The 13,368-nt window shown below is 41.3% G+C and overlaps 1 protein-coding gene across 2 annotated transcripts in view; it reads left to right on the forward strand.

Moving 5' to 3' along the window:
* mrps17 (mitochondrial ribosomal protein S17) overlaps window positions 1-13,368 on the forward strand; it is a 33,778-nt gene that overhangs the window by 4,854 nt on the left and 15,556 nt on the right. For both annotated transcript variants that reach the window (XM_037749826.1, XM_037749825.1), the window contains exons 3-4: window positions 6,676-7,525; window positions 7,603-7,699. The gene's annotated coding sequence lies outside the window, so the exon portion shown is untranslated. The remainder of the gene's footprint in view (window positions 1-6,675; window positions 7,526-7,602; window positions 7,700-13,368) is intronic.

Below are 13,368 nucleotides of genomic sequence, written 5' to 3' on the forward strand. Positions count from 1 at the left end.
TAGTCAAGTCAGCACACTGACACACTGACAGCTGTTGTTGCCTGTTGGGCTGCAGTTTGCCATGTTATGATTTGAGCATATTTTTAATGCTAAATGCAGTACTTGTGAGGGTTTCTGGACAATATTTATCATTGTTTTGTGTTGTTTATTGATTTCCAATCATAAATATATACATACGTTTCCATAAAGCAAGCATATTTGCTTTATATAATGTAAATCCTGTTCACCTGCAGCCCTGCTAAGACACCGTGACTCTTGGCCATCTGGGTAAATCAAACAGAGCTTCTGGCTGCCTCAGCCATGAGATTCTAGCATGAAATGATAAATAGCTCATCGCAAGTGACTGACTGGACCAGCAGCGGAGGCCGAAGTGAGTTGCAGCAGTCTGCAAATGGTTCTGAGATGTGATCATGTAGAAACCTTTGGCTCTCTTAGGGCTGTTAGTGCTGCAATTAGAAAAGGATTGTATTGTATATTTGTGTTTCTGCTTGAGTGTGTGCTTGCACTGCCTCGCTGTGTATGTACATTTGCGTGTGTGTGTGTTAGAGAGAAAGAAGGAGAGAGGCAGTGCTACCTGAGCACCCATAATTGGTCTTAAAGTGTAGTTTTATTGCTCTGTTTTCAGACCCGGTATGCTTTGTGTTTAGCTTTGATGGAACTACATAGTTATGCAGTGAAATAATACTGGGGTAACAAGAATGAAGGGAAAAATGAAAACTATATGCTCCGTGCCATATACATTTTTTAGTCTTGTGGTCATTAATAAGGTGTGAAGTCTAGACTCCTTGCAAGGGAAGTGAAATCTCAAATCATTGCCTCAGTGTGATAGCCAAGAGTTCCGACAAGCCTTTAACAGTGGAAGTGGTAAGAGGAACCAGCATGTTGCATGTTGCAGAGGTAGTTTGTACAATAAGAAAATCACACCTTTTTATTGGCGTACAAATTTCCTCTACAGTTATATCCTTCATGCTGCCATAATTACACTCACACCTGCACATTTAAACAGAAAGAAACATTAGCATTAACAAACATTTGCACGTTTTCCCCGACGTTAATGTACCTGATATCTAGAAGCATACAAGTCTGGTGAAATCGAGACTGCAAAACTATAAATGTGACCTTTTGAGTGCCGTGCATCATCCTACATCCTTTCAGATGCATGCTGGGATGCGCTTGTGCGTCCCCCGACCCCGAGTTATGATTATACGAGGATAGGAAAATGATGAAGACGTCAGCTGACTTTCTAACAGCCAGCCGTTCATATCCTGAAAATCAAACGTGTCGTGCACAAAAAACAGAGCAATGACCAAAACAAAGCCACAGTGGTCTTTTTTATTATACAGCACAATGTTGGAAACAGTGACGAACCAAAAACATATTTCAGCTTTCAATACATAACCTCCAAAATGAACATTAGGCATAAAACGTTCTTTGTCTAGCCTTCATGCATTTAGTTGAGTTACAGTACAGCGGCAGTGATGGCATAGCAAGTGTTAAGGCCCTGACACACCAAGCCGACGGTAGGCGTGAGTGTCTATCGGCCTAGTTTTTGCGGTGTGTCCCGCATCGTCGGCTTTAGTCTGCCCGCGTCGAAGGCTTTTCAGCCGACTCAGCATGTTGAATCTGCAGCGAAGCCCGTTGGTGAGTCAAATCAGTGCACGAGAAGAGAAACGGAGGTGAGGAAAGCAAGCTAACGAGTAAAGTCAAGAGGTAACAAACAGAAGAGTGGTGTGAAAATGGTTGGCTGATGCTGCTTTGTTTCATGTACGTATCATCATAGACATATTTATGTCTATGCGTATCATAACAACGGCTTGTATAACCGCAGTCCTCGGTCTTCCGGTATCCCTTTTTGAATGACAAAGACAGACCACCGTGACCTGCTGGTGTGAAGAGTTATTTCATCTCACGCAGGAACAGAAGGTACATGGTAGTTGGCCATTGGCTGTAGTCAAAAAACATTTATTACCAAGGAGTGAAAGTCGATTGTTCGTTCCTTCCGCCATTTTGGACTGAAAGCGACTACCGGACGCCAGTAAAACGTCCGGCTAAAAAGTGCCGTACAAAAGTAAAACAAAATTATTTCTATTCTATTGTCATATTCTACCAAAATGGTCTGTGTTGAACAATAAAATATTATTAATATAATAAACGTTTTCAGTCCAAAATGGCGCCAGCAGCTGTTGTCAAAAAAAAAACCCAGAGTTTCGTCGTTTTGATTCTATACTCTTTGCTTTAGGTGTGAGCATACGGTGTGTTCGAGTGCAACTTGTCGGCCAAGACAAAGGCAACGTAAGGCGACAGTCGGCCTTCGTTGCCGATAGTTCTTTGATGTCGGGTTGATGTGTCTGGACATTAAGAAATGTGAGAATACACACAAACATCTGAAGAGGAAGAATTGATTTCTGCTTGTTCTATAAAGGATTTCTGCCTCCTATGGTTTTTACTTCGAAAAGAATGTTTAAATGGATTATTATTGTTATTATTCTTCCTATCAAATTCTATTGTGCTTTAGTTACAGTGGAAACATGTAGACATGACGTCATGTTGTCTGCATCTGGCCAGCTGTCCACAGGAATAATAATAAAAATACCACTCAACAAAAAATGGGCACAGGACTGCAGGTTCTATAGCCAAAAATTCTTTAAACAAAGTTACGGTGTTATTCTGAATATGGCCATCGGTGTGGTAATGTGTGTAAATAGTGTGATTCATACACTTATAAACACACACAGCCTCTCTCATCCACCTGCTGTCCACTTCCCACATCCACACAACCTGCAGTGCCCTCATCTCTGCCAGCTCAGAGAAGCGTATCGGTGTTACAAATAAAGTAGCCGACTGAGTAGTGCCTGTTTTTAGTTTACCTAACGTCTACCTAGCGTTTACCTAACGTCTGCTGCCTATATATGGGCGTGTGTGTACTGGAGGACTGCTCACCCCCTCCTACCAGACTGGTAATTTACCCCTCTGGGTGACAGAGGGAGAGAAAGCAAGCGATGGAGAGGAAAAGGGAGGTAAAGGCAGAGAAAGAGAGGGAGACAGAAAAGGCGTGACCCAGACAGACAGAATAACAGACAGACGTGCACACTCAGACGTGCACTTGTTTGACTTGATAAGATGGCCGGAGCGCTGGTGAATATCAGGCTAAAGGTCTGGGTAGGATCGACTTTTACTACTGATCTGTGCCAAAGAATTACATCTGCAAATATCACGACAAGTCCACATTCCCCGTGCCCACCCATACACTCACCCCTTAAAAACAAGAACCGTGGAAATCAGGGATGCACCGATCTGACTTTTTCAGTCCTGATACCGATACCGGTACCTGGGCTTTGGGTATCGGCCGATACCAAGTACCGATCCGATACCAGTGTTTAATTAAAGGACCAGTGTGAAGGATTTAGTGGCATCTTGTGTTAAGGTTGTAGATTGCAACCAACTGAATACCCCTCTGCTCCATTTCCAAGCATGTCGGAGAACTACGGTGGCCTTCAGGTAATGTAAAAACTCAAAAGTCTCTATAAATATATAGTATAATAGTATAGTATATAAACACAGAATTGAATAGATTGGCCCCCATTGTCACTGATACCAGATCAAGCTATTTGAGTCAGTATCGGCCCGATGTCAGTGGGTGCATCCCTCATGGAAATAATTGATCTTTGCCTGCACAGTTGGATGTAGTCAGGTGCATGATGGGACCCATCATGGGAATTATTTGTCTCCTTGTAAATGCACAACATTAGGAATTGTTAGTCAGCATGCGGCCTAATTGACCATATTATATAATTGACCATAGTGTTACGTCACCAAACTACGGGAATAATTGGTTAATGCGGCAAGTTCTCCTAAATCACTCGTACAAGGCACTTAAGAATGAATCTGTTTGGACGAGTGGTTCTTGCATGAGGCCCATTGTTTCGTCAAGATTTTTTTTTTTTTGCAATAGTGAAATGGTTTGGAACTGATTTGAAACCAGGCTGATTACTCATCATACATTAACTATGTCAATAATGTATTACATTGAACTGACCCTGGATCTACACTAAGTAATCCAATCGGATCTTGGATAGTGTGTCCTGTTGCATGTATAATAAACACTGGCCTGTAGTTGGAGCCTATTGAAGTCAACTTTGTAAACCCATGGATGTATAGTGAGCTGCTGCACAGACCGTTTTCACAAATCGATATACACTGCAGTTTGGATTTGAATGTAGTTTATTAGTTTGCCCTGAAATACAATAATTCTGGAGTCTTTGTATGATTATTTGGTATTCTGCACCTGTCAGCGCTGATTCACGTCTCTCTGCCAGTGCAGAGGGAGTGAGCTGATTCCCCACCGCTTCATTAGCAGCTGTTTGCAATGTGAGTGACGAGGCAGTGTTGGACTGTTTAACGCATATTTCAACAGTTGCATAGCGTAGCACTGGTGGAGGTATGCATCCTGATGAACACTCTCCAGCTAGCAATAAAGCACTCACCCCCCAACAGAGAGCTGCTTCAATTTCTAGCAGCGGGGGAAGAGTGAAGTTTGTCCTTGTAGTAGTTATCAGGATGCTTGTTCAGCACTACAGGGCATCTCATTCTGATAATCTCTGCATGCGTTACGCTCCCTTATGCTTGAGGCTCATGTGTATCAGAGGAGGCACGTTATAGCTTACCTCCTGCCCAGGACAACAGATGGGTCCGCAATGACGGGGACTGACAAAGATGTGCTGGCAGTGACTGGATTTAGGAGAAAACAGGGGAAAAGCTAGACAAAAGAAATTGGGGACATGCGTCAGTTAGTAGTGATCCCACATTTGGCAGACCATTTAAACCGAAGACAGTAAGCATTTGCTTAAGTGGCTTAATTAAGTCATTGAGGTAGAGTTACATCATGTTAGCATGGGAACACTTACAATCCCCACAAGTGTTCTCTCCTCTTGTTTTCACACACTTACATACACACGAAGGTGAATACACCAATAGTGTATGTACACATAATCGCACACGTTTTATATCACACAATGCAGCTGAGGAGTGTGACATCAGATGAGTTATGCGGTACGATGTCGCCCGTTACTCGCAGGCCCCTTCCCATGACTCATAAAGACCATCGGCTGGGAGGGGGGAGGCTTTGCTTCCCTAGAGGTTTGAAACAACACCACAAGTCCAGCGCCTTACATAAACACTGCAGTACTGCAGCATACAGCGGGGGCCATCCATCAGTGTGCAGCAAAGGGGAAAAAAGGGACTGAATGATATGAGGGATACAGCACAAAGCTGGGTCAGGAGGTCATGCAGTGCAGAGTGAGAGGATCAGAGCACTTTGTGAGTGTGGATCAGCAGCAGTGTCTTGTGTCGCCTGTGAATAATTGAGCTCACCAAAAGTGAGATTCAGAGTGTGATTGTGCAGGAATGTCAAAGTCACACATGCTCTGCGGCGAGGCTGTGAACTCAGCATAACTCAGAGGCTGCTTTGTCTGTGATGTCACAGATAGGATATCAGATACCGGGACATGAAAACGACGAGACAATCTTATTTCCTGCTACATTTTTTTGCATAAGTGAACGAAGAAGTGTGTGTGTCACTCACTGTCAGATGTTTCGTATCGCACTTTCTTCAGGCAGATTGATGTAAGAGGAATGATGACGTCAATACTTCACTTCTTACCAGACGCCCACAGACACACACACATAATGTAAACCCTCACATATTCATAAAACACATCACATGTGCAAACTTAAGTATGTTTACACATGCAGAGGCGCCGCTTCAATGATGATTTTTATAAATACTGTAATTACTAAACTGATTTTAGGGCCTCTTGCAGAACATTTCATGATCTTCTTGATCTTCTTATGTGATATAAAGCTAAACTGACACCCAGTGAATCCTGGTGCCTGATTTTATAATGGATCATCTCTTACCGTCATAGACAAAAGTCGCACACCAGTCAGCACGCAGAATCACTGATATTGGAAACACACACTAACGGAACTAAACACACAGCAGGACTGACGGTTTCTGTTCAGAGGAAGCGGCTGTACGGAGCCAGTGCAGAGAGCTGCACGATTAAAATGAGAGCGTATCTGCTGGTGAGACGTGCGATTGAAAAATGTGACACACTAGGGGTCTAAACAGGGGGCAATCATGGTTTGTATTCATTCAATCAAACATTACATTATGGTCGTTGCAGACACACCTGGTGGAATTCTGCACTCTACTAAATGCACTTTTCTGGTTGCAAATTAAGATGGTCTCTTTTGCTTGTTGATCTAATGGCTAAATTTCCTCAAAAGACTATTGCATCATTATAATCTTGAGCTCTATAGTTGAATGACATTTTAATAAAATATATCTTCCAGGCTTGGTAAAATAGACATGTAGTTTAACAAAAATAATTCACTTTAAGTGGGAGAAAACCTCTTTTCCAGGTAGAACTTTAGTGCATAAAACATAGTACGAAATTCATGAGATTCATGAGATACAGGTGGCTAAAGGACCAAACCTCTAACATTTTAGCATTAGTTAAATGACACCTTTTACTAAATCATCTGAATCATCTTTGGAGTGACTCTCCTCGAATGCTTAACTCAAACACAAGTCTGTCACATATTGCTTTACTTTTCTCCCTTCTTCCTTAGCTTTCACTTTTTAACCTCCTGCCCTTCTCCCTGTTTCACCAGATTCAGTGGCAGACGTTTATATAGCCGAGATACAGCCGGTGCCAGGACTGTAATCCATCCAGAGTCATGCATGGGTCAGGACTAAAGCAGGCATGAAGCACCAACTAATTGAAATGCAACATCCCAGCAACATGCAATGTGAGGTCATTCAGCTCCCCCTTTAGCGAGGATCACCCAGCCGAGGACCCCGATGATGAGTCCATCTCTGTCATCACCACGACATCAGCACCGAGGCAACCAGATGGAGGCAATTTAGACGCGGAAATCATCTCATTCTCCTGCTGACATCATCAGAGGGGGCCAATTAGACGGCAGGCTCATCTATCTTCTTGCCTGATCAGATAGCGTTTTACACTCGTGAATGTGTGCGCTGAAAACCCGACGCGACTTCTGCCGATGCAGTTCACATCCGTCAAGCGTCTCATGAAGGTTTCTGCAGTTGCTCTGTGATTGGTCACAGTCTAAGAGACGATGATGAGTGTGGTGATGTGACGATGAGGACCAGTGCAATTCAATGACTTTGTTTAGGTGTGTAATGACAGCGCACAGTCAGCGAGTTTGTGTGTTGTGAGATCATGCAGTGTGTGTGCTTGTGTCTAAAGACATGTTCACACCAGGCATGTTTGAAATTATTAGTTTCTCCCTCGGCTCTCTTCATTCGGTCAGGTGCTAAACATGCCAATCAATCTGTGTCCACACCACCTGAAAACACAGCTCTTGGTCCTGTTCCAAGTGACCTGTGGTGCAGCTCATGAGCAGTGAGAACATAATTGTACCAGCTACAGGAAATTGCCCTCAAACGCGTCGTTTTACAGGCATAAGGAGGCAGACTCTGACATCTGATAGCCAGGTATTACTCATACTGGAAAGTCTAGTAAAAAAATGATTCATGATTCTCATATCAATCTTTTTTTTTGTTTTTAACAGAGTATGAACAACAAGGAAGGTGAAATATCATGAAGACGTCAGAGAGGCCCATCAAGCTGCAAGATGACAGGTTACGAACACGCTGATGAATGAACACGTAAGTCCAGTTTTGTTTGCAATAACTAATTTGACAATAAGGACTTTAACTCTATACAATAATGCAAACAAGTAGGGGTCCCATGCAGGTTTGAGAGCGGAGAAAATGCAGGGTGAGTGCACTTTATGAAAGAGGGGAGATGAAAAATGTATGTCTGAGGTCCCAGCAGGAATAGATTGATATTGTTTCATTAGCAGAGGGACACAGATGGACGCTGGCCAGTCCAATGAAGACCCCCACTTCCATCGTGATTGATGACCTGCTGCTTGACTTATGTTAACAGCAGAGTGACGAAACATTGACAGAACCTACAAGAACAGTAGAATTAACATTGTGTAACATTTCGAGGGATCTATTAGCAGAAATGGAAGATAATATTCAAAACTATGTTTTCATTAGTGTATAATCACCTGAAAATAAGAATTGTTTATCTTAGAATGAACTCTTCATATCTACGTAGGGAGCAGGTCCTCTTCACAGAGTCCGCCATGTTGCTCTGCCTTGTTTCTACAGTAGCCCAGAACGGACAAACCAAACCCGTTTTTTTCAAATCTGGCACTTCTAAAAAAGTAATTGAATAGGCCTGGCATAAAGAGACCTAAGACTGTACTGACTATCATTAGTACAGACCTAAGACCAACCCGCAGCTCGTAATTTGCATGTAACTAAAAAGTTTGTTCTTGTTTTTTGCAACGTACCCTTCCTCCAATAATTTTAGTGCCTGGAATCACTTCATCATCATCACATAGACCGGCAAGCGTAAAGCTAAGTGCAATATAGGGATAAGCACAGAGCATGTTTAACAGAGTGGGTGGACTTTTATTTTCTAAATGCAGTCAGAAGCCCCTCTGCCAGATATGCTTCATTTTACACAGTGGTTTATTAGTTTATTTGATTTGATTTGATGTGGAAATCACAGTAATTGTAACATACATTTATGAACAAGGACTAAATGCACTGTGCTTAGTGTTTGTAGCGAAACAACACAGGAGGCTTTAAAAAAAAAAAAGAGTTATACATACATACATACATGAACATACGTCCACAAAAACATACACAAGATACAAAATGCAGGTGTGTCTACAGGGGTATTAGGTGTGGGAACAATGTTGTTTTTTCTTTTAGCCATGATTTAATACCTCTATTAGAAACATTCATATTGTGTTGCATTTTCAATCCAGTTGGTAGACAGTTCCATAATTTTGCTCCTTTAACAGAGAAGACCGATTGTCCAAATGATGTTTTCCATAATGCAATGCAACAGTTACTATTTATTGAGGCCTGTGTGTTGACTCTACTAGTGTGCTGGTGTCTTGTAACATATTTATAAAGCAGGGAATGAGCATGGCCATATAGGCATTTAAAAATAAGCTTCAAGTTGGCATAGCTTATGAAGCTTTAAATGCTGAACATATTGTGATGTTTTGACATTACGTGCTTGTTACCATACATTTAACCTTCAGTAATACTGCAGCATCACCATCTCCTAAACTTTGAACTGTAACATGACCAAATCCTATATGTCCACGCTGATCTAAGGCCTGCTGTGCTACAGACTGTTCATTCTCCTCTGACTGTAACTGCTGACTCTGTGGACTCGTACATTAACCAAGTGGCCTACAAGTGTCAGCTTCTTATCGCCGTGATTAATGTCATCTAAATGCCACCGCTGCAGTGGACAGGTGGCAGGGCCCGTGGGTCCGTCACTGGTGACGTTACCCAGACGCACAGTCTCTCACCATATCGTATCCACTGAGCCGAGATTGAACACATTACTCACACACAGCACATGCATCATTTATGCACAACGGCCGACACATTTTAGTTGGCGCTGAAACCTGTTTCGATTCCTGTTTTATTGTTGTCTTAACTACTGTGAGAAAGATACAAATAAGACTTTACTTTTGATAGGAACATATTGAAGAAAGAGGCTTTCGTAAACAACAGGAGGCAGCTGAAATATGTTCGCACAAAAGGAATGTATTCGCCACTTATTGAAAAAGAAATGTGCTGTGGGAATATGTGTGCAAGTGTGATATAGTGAAGAACACGATAGCGTCATGAAACATAACTTGAACATTTTACTTGTATCCTTAATCTTTACAGTGATGTTTTATTCTGTCAAGAGTTCATAGGTTTAGTAACTGCTTCTTAAATTATACAGCAATGTGGGGATAAGAATAAAACACTTCTGATCATGAGGCTGCATTAGCTGCTCATCACATCTGCATTTAACGCACTAAACTGCAACTCTAAGATACCTCTTATAGCATGTGATCTGACAGAACGACCCACAAAAGGACTGAACTACAATGCTTTTTGTGACATTTTACTACATTATTTAGCAGAATTTCTTAACCGTATTATAACCCGAACAGTTGACAGAATATATTGTGGGTTTTCTTTGGTGTTATCCAACATGTTCTCATCCAACTTGTCACATACTGACGCTTTGTCATACCCCTCTGCGGCACCTTTTCCTACACACTTAACACATGCTCAACGACCCCTCGGTGTCACTTTTCGTTCGCAGTAAACACATGCTTAATGTTGTGAATTAAACAAAAGCACTTCAATCAGGAGATACTCCATTTCGATGCTATACATATCAACTGCGTGAAGCTCATGACATATTGTGGTTATTCTGTTTTGTGGCATTGAGCAACTGTCCTGTTACAGGGTACTTTATCATCCTACTGACTCTGACTCTCGACTGCTGTTGCTCTTTTTTGATGCAGCTTGTCCATGTTTGACATGTGTTGTCATTTCTTTCAAAACCGTTCCCCTGGCCTCACACAATGACTTTTTGCAGGGTTTTTTACATTTGCACGCACAATTCAGGCTGCAGTGTAAGTAGATTTGTTTAATCGAGTGAAATAGATAAGTATTACTTTACATAATAGACTAACTGAATTACAATAAAAGTCACTTAAATGGGAATGTTTTTAAAAGTCTCAGAAGTCCGGACTTTATTTGGGGGGGATGCCCCTTTTACAGGCCTCATAACTTTAGTATCTGTGTGTTTGAGTCAGACAGTGTTACACTGAAAGGATGTAGCTGTGTTTGTGTGTGTGAGAGAGCAACACCACTGACCTGTGCAATGACTACACCACTGCAAACACTGTAATTACAGTCCCATGCAGAGCAGACAGGGATGTGTTGTCTCGGGTTTTCTGAAGCACCCGCCAACAACGTGAAAGGAAATGTTGAAAAAGAGAGAAAATGGCTTCACAAATATTAGAGAAAGTGACTTATTGATCATGAGGTGAATGAAGAGAGATGATTATGCTGTTACTTGAGAAAGTTACCCAAAGTGCCAATGAGCAAAGGCAGTCATGTAACTGATGATGTCATTAAAAACGGGGTTAAATTCATGCTCACCAGACCAGATTCATAGCTTGTCAGATGACTTAATGCAGCAATTACAATTATCTCTTTCCCGTCTGATAACCTGAGCTTTGGACTACATGAGATTGAGAACATAAACCTGAAACTCACTTGTCTTCTGCACACATGGATGTCTGTGCTGTGCAGAGCTGTGTGTGTTCAGCGAGTGTGTGTGTGTGTTGCCAGCGCATGCCACAGCTATGACTGTAAAGTGTCTGAGCTTTGAATCACATCCAAAATGCAACAGGAGAATGTAATCACCTTGCAGAGCGAGAGAGAGAGAGAGAGAAGAAAAGCGAGAGAAAGACATGAGACAATTGGACCGGGCTGCCACTCAAGCCTTTGGCAGCAGAATTCATGAGCTCTGCTTGTGGCGGGTACCTGCAATACGTCCTCTCCTCCTGACCATACATAGCATCAGGCACAATCAGGCAGCCGTGATATAAATACTGAGTTGAGACATTTTGGCAGCTGGAGCTGTGACCTAAATGCTGAAACTATGAGCAGCGCTAATGTTTCTTAGAGGCAAATAGAGGGAAAATAAAACTAATAAAGTTACTGTAATCTTTTTATAGACTATCTGAGCAGTCTGGTCGGCCGTGCCATTAATCATCGATGGTGAATGCCTTCACTGGCTGGAAACTTGAGTCTGAAGTACAGTGTTACACGTATACTCAGGGAAGTTGTTTTTGGGGTGATTCTGATGGGCAACACTGGCCATGGAGATGCTTAGCTATTATTTGCTTTTATCGTTTGGTTTCCTGGAGACACTTCAGTAGTTTTTTTTACTTTGTTGGATGGATTGAAAAATCACATTTACAAACAGTTACAGTCACGGTTCAAACATACTGGACTTGAGCTGTGTCCCAACTACATACTTTATACTAAACTACAATCCTATTTTGAGTGTGTTGTTCCTTTATACTGGAAATATACAATCAGCAGCCAGTTTATTAGATGCACCCAGCTAAAACTCATAGCCGGTTTATTAGATGCACTGAGCTGAAACTCATACAGTCCTGCAATAAATCTTATCTTCATGAAGGTCATAATGTTCAGTTTTTGTTGATTCAACTTTATGATCATTTGTCATTTTAGAGGCTGTAGTTTGTGGCAGTGGTTCTGGGGGTTGCCAGATAAGACTAAAAATAAAATAACATTAAAAATAGAATAACATATTTTAGACTGGAGAATGTTTTTTTTACATTACATCTCCTGTACCAGTGATATCATTTGTCTTCAAATAGATTTTATTGAGTGTGTTTGTGAGAATCAAAGTCAGAGCGGCAGATGATTTTCTTACGGGGGAGAGAAAAAGTCCCACAACTTGTCAAAAATCCACAGTGCCTGGAGCAGCTTTGGACAATGCCGAGGTGCTAGCTGTTAAAACTAAACTAAACTAAACTCTCATCATAAGCAAAGCATTATTTATTTAGCCTAATCTTCAAGTTATTGGAAAAAAAATGAATTTAATATAGTTTTATGTACTGTACGTTTTCTTTTCTTGTTAAGCTTTTAATTTGAAACTTGTGGAAGGTGTCGGATGTAGGAGGTCAATTTAGATTCCTTGACAGATGTCTTGTGTTGTTATATGTAATAATGCAATATGTTAATTTCTGGTATACAACCAGCCAAAATACAGTACTGTTAGGATTAGTTGGCATTAGTGTAAACTTATGATATCAATGTACATAATAGCTGTACTTACAACAAGGTTTTTGAACCCTGGATTCACCAAAATGGAAAGTTTCAATATTTACTTTGAATATATACAGTATATATATAAAAACTATTGAAAATCTGAGAAAAAAAACACAGCCAAAATATGCTCTAGTTTCAGTGTTTATTGTGGTTTTGAAGGACTTCAAAATATTTAAAATGTTTTCTTTACAAGAGTGATAGAAATATAAAACATTTGCCGGACATGACAAAATCGGAGACAGTTTTTCTCATCACGTTTTGTGATACTGGCCAAAACTAAACTAGAGATTTATGCAATCTCTACAACACAGTTCAACGTGGATTGCTCTAGATTTGATACATTTCACCACACAGGATGGAAATATCTACCAAGCTCAATACCAGCTGTTGGCACTTCATTAAAGCATTTAAACTCTTCTGTAGCAGTCGTTGCTCGTTGGGGTCTAATTGGCCGCCTCTATAAATGCGCTCCACATTTTATCTGGAGTTTGTAGAACAGACGAGCCGGTGGAGAACTTGTCTTTTCATCATGTGTTCAGAGATGGCGCTCCATTATCTGGGGAGGTCCCAGCAGACTCAAG

Source organism: Sebastes umbrosus, chromosome 17, assembly GCF_015220745.1.
Source record: "Sebastes umbrosus isolate fSebUmb1 chromosome 17, fSebUmb1.pri, whole genome shotgun sequence".
NCBI lineage: Eukaryota > Metazoa > Chordata > Actinopteri > Perciformes > Sebastidae > Sebastes > Sebastes umbrosus.